Genomic DNA, 7,582 nt, shown 5'->3' with positions numbered 1-7,582 from the left:
TCTAATAAACAATTTATGGGATACTAATTATTTTGAGAAGGAATTAATAAAGTGAAGAGTTAAGTAAATATAACACATACATATAAGCTTGACAGAAGATATTTATATATTAATATGAGCTGCAAATTTATTTATAAGCACAGTAAAGCATATAAGGAACAGAAAATATTCAGCATTTTTAGCCATAACCAAGCACCTTGAGGGAATGTGTCACAGAGTTTGGAGGCTCAGGACCATAGTCTGATGGGACAGTAAGATCACTTGGTTTGACATAGTCCACAAAGATGATTTTCTACAGTCTGCTTGAATAAGTAGTGACCGGTGTCTTCAAAGCGTGTGAGCATAGATAGGGTTAGATAGCTCTAAAGTACAACTCCTAATCCTTCCCTAGTTGGAGGAAAGAATAGAAAAGAGAAACGAAACTACAAGGACTAAAAATCCACATGAATCCCAGCATCCATGATTCTGTGACAAAAGAACTAAATGGTGCCTGGTTAGTACTATGAACCACTACGAAGCGATTACCACAGAAGGTGCTGGAGAAAATAGGAGGAGAATGTGAAGCAAAACTCTAAGTCACAAACCGACCAGGCTTACTGGCCTGAGCGAGACTAGAGAATGGCCAACACTCCGGGCCTTAGTCCCTCTTCAGGTTTGGAACTAAACTCACTCCATAGCTCAACTTTGAGCCACATGGTCGACAGCTATGTAGGTTGAATCGTATCACTAGGAGTCCTACAATCCATACTTAGAACAGTGAACATCAGATAAAAAGAGCAGCATTTGCCAAGAACAAAGTTCAGAAATGAGGGAGAGAAAAGAAAAGGGACAAGTGGACATGGTAAACATGGGGAAGAAGCAGAAAGAGGGTTAGCACGCAGCCGAGATTGCAAGCAAGGCCAGAAAACGAAATGTGCAGGAATTGCTGAGTCCAAAACCAATGGTTTAAACACTTGGAGAGAATAATTTAAACAACGAAATACTGGGTTGCAGTAATCTCATAAACATTCTAAAATATTCTTTTTCTTTAGCAATTTTATTTGCCAATCACACATGATATTTTCCCTACAAATGTTACACATAGACATAGTAAAAGTTATCTCCTGATTTTTTCAATTAAACAAACCAGCTTTCAAGTCAATTCTGACTCATGATGACATATTTGTGTGAGAGTAGAATTGTGGTCATAAAGCTTTCAAGAGCGTATTGTTCAGAAGTAAATTGCCAACTATTCTTTTCAAGATACCTATGTGTACTTGAACCTCCAAGTTTTCATTTAATAGTAAGTGAATTAACCATTTTGCCACTCCAGAACTCTGGATTATATAATGAAATAATATAAATTATAGAAAATTTATTCTCACAATCATTTTTAATTCACTAAAAAAATCCACATCTAACCAATAGGACCAGGAGGATACCACAAATAATATAAGTTAAGATGAGGAAAACAGTATTAAAGAAGGAAATTGATAAACATATAGTAATGTAACATGAAATGTATATAAATTTATAAAGAAGAAAACATATAAAGAAGTAAGTTAGGAGTGACAGGTGGGTGGAAAGAAACTCTGTACTTTTTTATTAGATATGAAAAAGTATGTTCACAATGTGTTTATTCAATTTTCATGTTTACCTCAAGAAACACTGGAAAGAAAATATTTAAGAGTATATATGAAATGTGGTTCAAGTATATTCTTTCTGAATTTTGCAAGCAGTCAAAAGTAAAACCAAAATTTTTGAGGAACATTTTTTTTAATTCCAAAAGTGAAAACTTGAATAACTCTATGTAGAAGATTATGCTATAATTTGAGCAAAAAAACATGCATACTACAATTCAGTCATAAAAAATAAAAAGACTGCGACCTACTTTAGTGCCTCCCCTTATAAAAGATAATTAAGACTATTCCAAAGAGAATATTAAAGTCAAAAACATATCCTATCTGGAACTATCAACTGTTTTATATATTTGTGATCATGAAAACTGTACAGTTAAAAGGAAAAACTCTTCCCACTTTTTTAGAGGAGCATAATTTATGCAAAAAGGCAATACTAGTTTTTACTTAGAACTTTAAATAAATAAATAAAGCAGGGCTTCTGATCCCAGCTTTCATGTAACAACAGGTTCTCACCTGTCGAGTTCAAGAGAAAGACTGACTTTCCAAGGGAAGATGTTTTATCCTTTTCACAACTCCAGATTCCAGTTACAGGCAAGAATAAGACAACTTAAAGCCAATCTTGAAAGTCACTTTAAAGAACACCTGGAAGGTGAAATAGAAATCTCAGGCTGCCTAGCAAAAATGTCTATCACCTATGTATATAAGACATTCATGCATGGGGACACAGCGAGTTCTAATCCACCTGTTGTTGAAAATATATGTAAAAGGGTAAAAGAAGAGATGGAAGCAACGATGTGAATCCCCCTCTGAGGGGACTTGCTCTGTGCACGGTCCTGTGGCAGCTGTTGTAAACTGATTTCAACTGCTTGTATTTTCACTTTTCATACATTTTAATTCTGCTATGTTTGGTGCACTTTCCCCTGTGAAACATTTTTTTGGATGTTTCTATGTTGGTATAATCTAGTGTCGGTACCATTATAATATCAGCAAGCAGAACGGAATAACAAAGCATTCTTTAAAATTTAACAGTCCTAGAGTTTTGAAACAAACAGTGCTATCAAGTCGATTCATATTTATAGTGACCCTCTAGGTCAGAGTAGAATTGCCCTGGTGGGTTTCTGAGACTAACTCTGCAGGAGTAGAAAGACTCATCTTTCTCTCTCAGGAGGGTGTGTGGCTTCAAACTGGACTTTGGGGCTAGCAGTGCAACAAGCAACCCACCACACTACCATGTGTTAATGAGGGAGAAATCTTGGATACAAAGTGGTTTCAATGTAGAACCAGGTGTACAATGACCACAGAGTGATTTTCCTGTCAACTATGTTACACTTGCCAGAGAAGTGTAAACTATATTATGTGTAACTCTGTAATAATTGCAAGATTTCAGACCCTTCTGTACTCTGAATAACTTTGTTGTTATGGTTGAGACCATTTGTAATACCGATTCTTTTAGGGTAACGTAAAGAAAACTCAACATTCAATAAAATGAAGTTTAGAAAACTAGCTAATCACACATACTTCAGGTTCAGAAAGAAAAATCACGTGGATGTATGATTTGTTTTAACAATAATGTATTGGCTAAAATGGGGCATTGATGGCTGAGTGGTAGAATTCTAGCCTTCTTTGCAGGAGACCTAGCCAATGTACCTTACACACACCACCTGCCATCATCGATGGTAGTTTGACAGCTGGCACAGAAGGAAAAGGCCTGGTATTTACTTCTGAAAATCGTCCAATGAAAACCCTCTTAATTATAACAGTCTCAAACCAATTATGAAGGTGGCACAAGACCTGGTAGCATTCCATTCAGTTCTGTGTGCACATAGTCATTGTGTGTGTGAGGGGGAGGGGGCAGGGGGAGGGGGCAGTTTCATGAGAGTTAAAAAGAAACAGCAACACTAGTTGAAATCTCAAAAAATGAACCTTGAGAAAGCAATTTAGGATTTAACAAATAGAAAGCCATAGGTCATTACTGGTAAATAATCAAGAGCATTCAAACTGTGTCCTTTTACAAAACTCAACATAACCCATGGGATAATCGTTGCCTTTAATACAAAATGCCAAGGAAAGTTGTTGATACTTAGATACATAGATCAAGATTCAGAAAAATACATTGATGTAAGCTAGAAGTTTGAATTTATTATTCATCTATAACCAGTAAGCTATGAGGAACTAATTGATTAAAATGATAGGAAATACTACTCTATTTCAACAGGTAGGTCAACTAAAGAGATACACGTGATTTATTTAATTATTCTCACATATATTTATTATATGACTATTAAGAAACCCTAGTGGCGCTGTCCAGTAAGTGTTGGGCTGGTACCCACAAGGTCGGAGGCTGCCCAGGAAAGAGATTTGAGGCTATGCACTGCTGTGAAGGCTGACAACTTGGACACCCTTTATAAGGCCGCACAGGAATCAACTCAATGGCAGTGGGTTTTTAAGGGCACCATGTTTTATCCAGATAAGATTCACCTTCTACATTAATTTACCAACTACTCTGCCTACTGTGAGGTCTTTTCATAAATTTAAATGCATAATGCCACTTATATATTCATATCATATATACAAAATGAAAATAATTATCCATGGGAAGAAATAGTTGGCCAACTAATTTAGAAGATATGTGTCATTTCCTTACAAATATAGTAAGTGTACACTTGGGAATATTACTGATTAAGATACATTCTCACCTCTAGGCCAGTTTATAATTTAATGGGGAAGATAAAAAATGAGAAATTTAAATCCAACATGATGACACATGTGAGATTTGAAATTCAACAATTTTATTTAACACATGTAAAAAACTAAAGGATTTTAGTAATTAGTAGGATCAATATGAATAATATGTGAGATGAGCCAGCCATTAATAAAAAACCAAAATACACAAGGGAGTTTCTATTAGCAGGAGTCTCCAGAACAAGATAACAGTTAGCATGACTTTTCCAGGCATTAATCAGATAGCCCCTTAGTTATTATATCCCATTATATCTAACCTCCAGAGTGCAAAGACCACAATACGGAAGTGACATAGAAATTATGATATAGAGATGCTACGGGGAGTAGCATCATAGCTTGCTTGAGCATTTAGATAGTCTATAGTTTTTCAATTGAGCAAACATTATTGTATATGCATATTTACTATACTGCTTTCTTACAATAAACATAAGCAGATTTCATGCTACAGAGAATACACTTTAAACTTTGTCTTACATACAATCAGATATATTTCTTGGAAATGCTAATGTTTTACTATGTAACTGATGTTATGTTAATGATTCTTTCATATAAAACTCTAAAACAATATTATCTAGTGTAAAATTCACTAGTCAAATATGTTAGTATAATGAAAATATTAATTAAAGTGAAATAAAATGAAATTTTAGATAAGGTCCACTAATCATATATCAAGTACTCATTAACTGCATATAACACTAGCTATCTTATTTAATATTAAGCATATTAAGGGGCTTCAATAAGTTCTTGAAAATAATCCATTATCCTTTCTTTTTTAATTTAATTTTATTTTTTAATTGTTTTATTAGGGACTCATACAACTCTGAACACCATACATACATACATCAATTGTGTAAAGTACATTTGTACATTCATTGCCCTCATCATTTTCAAAGCATTTGCTCTCCACTTAAGCCCCTGGCATCATTTTTTCCCCTCCCTCCTCGGTACCCCCTTCCTCATGAACCCTTGATAATTTATAAATTATTATTTTGTCATATCTTGCCCTGTACGATGTCTTTCTTTACCCACTTTTCTGTTATTCATCCCCCAGGGAGGAGATCACATGTAGATCCTTGTAATCGGTTACCTCTTTCCAACCCACTCTCCCTCTATATTCCCAGTATCGCCACTCACACCGCTGGTCCTGAAGGGATCATCCGCCCTGGATTTCCTGCGTTTCCAATTCCTATCTGTACCAGTGTCCATCCTCTGGTCTAGCCAGACTTGCAGGGTAGAATTCGGATCATGATAGGGGTGGGGTGGGGGCGGGAGCAAGCATTAAGGAACTAGAGGAAAGCTGTATGTTTCATTGTTGCTATATCACACCCTGAGTGGCTTGTCTCCTCCCTGAGACCCCTTGCAAGGGGATGTCCAGTGACCTACAAATGGGCTTTGGGTCTCCACTCTGCACCACCCCCTCATTCACTATGGTAAGATTTTTTGCTCTTTTATGCCTGATACCTGATCCTTCGACATCTGGTGTTCATGCAGGCTGTGTGCTTCTTCCAGGTGGGCTTTGTTGCTTCCATTATCTTTTCATCGAATTTTTCCATAAACTTCTTGGAACACCTTCCTATAGATATGTCCATCACCACAGAAAGATCTGATTGACGGCACTGCTCTTAAATAGAGTTCCATCACTGTGTTTAACCCCCACCTGCTAAAGTAATGCAATATTTTGTTTTATTTTTTATCTAATTTTTCACTAATGGCCAAAACATAGCTAAAGATTTATATTACTTGCTCTTCTGTTTTTATATTTTAAGAACTCCTGGTATATTGAAGATATAGATCGGTGTTTCTTTCAAATATAGCTTGTTTTCTTTCAATATTGTTTTTGTTTATTTATTTGCTACAGTGAGATCATTGTTGTGGTTGCTTGGCATTGGTGAAGATGGAGGTGTTTCTGTTTTTAAGACTGAAAAAGTTTCCTTTCTCTTCTGAATGTTATATCTTCCTTAGCAACTCTCTTTTAAATAAAAAGGTTGCTTTTAAATAATATATGCTTTTGATAGATGAGGAAATATTTCATGACATAGGAAAGGAATATAATTAATTTGTTCATATAAAAAATCAGCCTATATAATATTTTTAAGTAATTTGTCATTTACCCTCTTTTTCGGAGAAACTATAATAATTGTGTAAGGTTTCAAATGAGGCTAGCCTACAACTTTCTTTACAATCTCCTTTCTGTTTGTATGAAGTAGAAGAAACATGGTGTGTTTCATTTCGCCTACGATCTGCCCAGTCCTCCTTCACCAATCATTTCAAACAGGGACTGTGAATGGAACATGGCAAGCTTTCTTGTGCTTCGTTCCTGGACACCTGCAATCTTTTACCAAAAATAGCAAGATGAGCAGCATCAGTTCCTAGTTTCCTCATCCCTTCACCGAATCTTGGCAACAGTTTCCAGCTGTTTTGTATTTTCACTGCTGGTCAATACTTCTTTTCTATGTATTTTCTTCCTTGCTTATATAACTACGTCTCATTTTTTTCTCTTTCCTTGTCTTCTTATATATTTTTGGTCAAATCAAGTTGTTGCAAAATAGCTTTCTCAATTTTGCACCATTACACCATCTTCGCAAATTCCCATCAAGTACATTCGCAGTGACGGCAGTCTAGTTCGGCAGGCAGCGGCTGCGCTCCTCTGGGTGCACAGTGACTTACTGGTCTCTGACTGAAGTCATGAGGCTTTTCTTCTCATGCATCTCCGGGTATATGCGAACCTTCCGCCAATAAAACAAATCCATGTGTGCATACTGTGAAGGGAGTATGTGCTGATAGAACTGTGATTTTTTAAAAAACTGATTGAGTTGATTTCCACTTACTGAAACCCTATGGGACAGTCTAGACCTGCTCCTTAGTCTCATCTTTCCCTTGAAGATCAGTTGGTGGGTTTGAACTGTTGACCTCAGGTTTAAATACCACCAGTGTGCCTTTGCGCCTCCAGAGTGAAAGTTGCAACTTTAGTTCATCTAGCATTACTTTGGTACTGCCAAACAAAAAGGTCTGTTTTAATTTAAAGCTCAGTTGTTAAACACTACATGAAACTGAAGGGGACCATCTGAAGGGACACAAAGGGGAAGTTATTAAAGTTTCACAATTGAAACCTTTATAAAAGTGTGATCTTTTAAATAATCCTAATCATAAGTAAATCCAAGTTTTAGTATTTGAGTAGTTATCATAACTATTAGTACATCTGGAATGTTGTGTTTTACCAG

This window comes from Tenrec ecaudatus, chromosome 5, assembly GCF_050624435.1.
Source record: "Tenrec ecaudatus isolate mTenEca1 chromosome 5, mTenEca1.hap1, whole genome shotgun sequence".
Lineage (NCBI taxonomy): Eukaryota > Metazoa > Chordata > Mammalia > Afrosoricida > Tenrecidae > Tenrec > Tenrec ecaudatus.
This window is presented reverse-complemented; position numbering follows the sequence as displayed.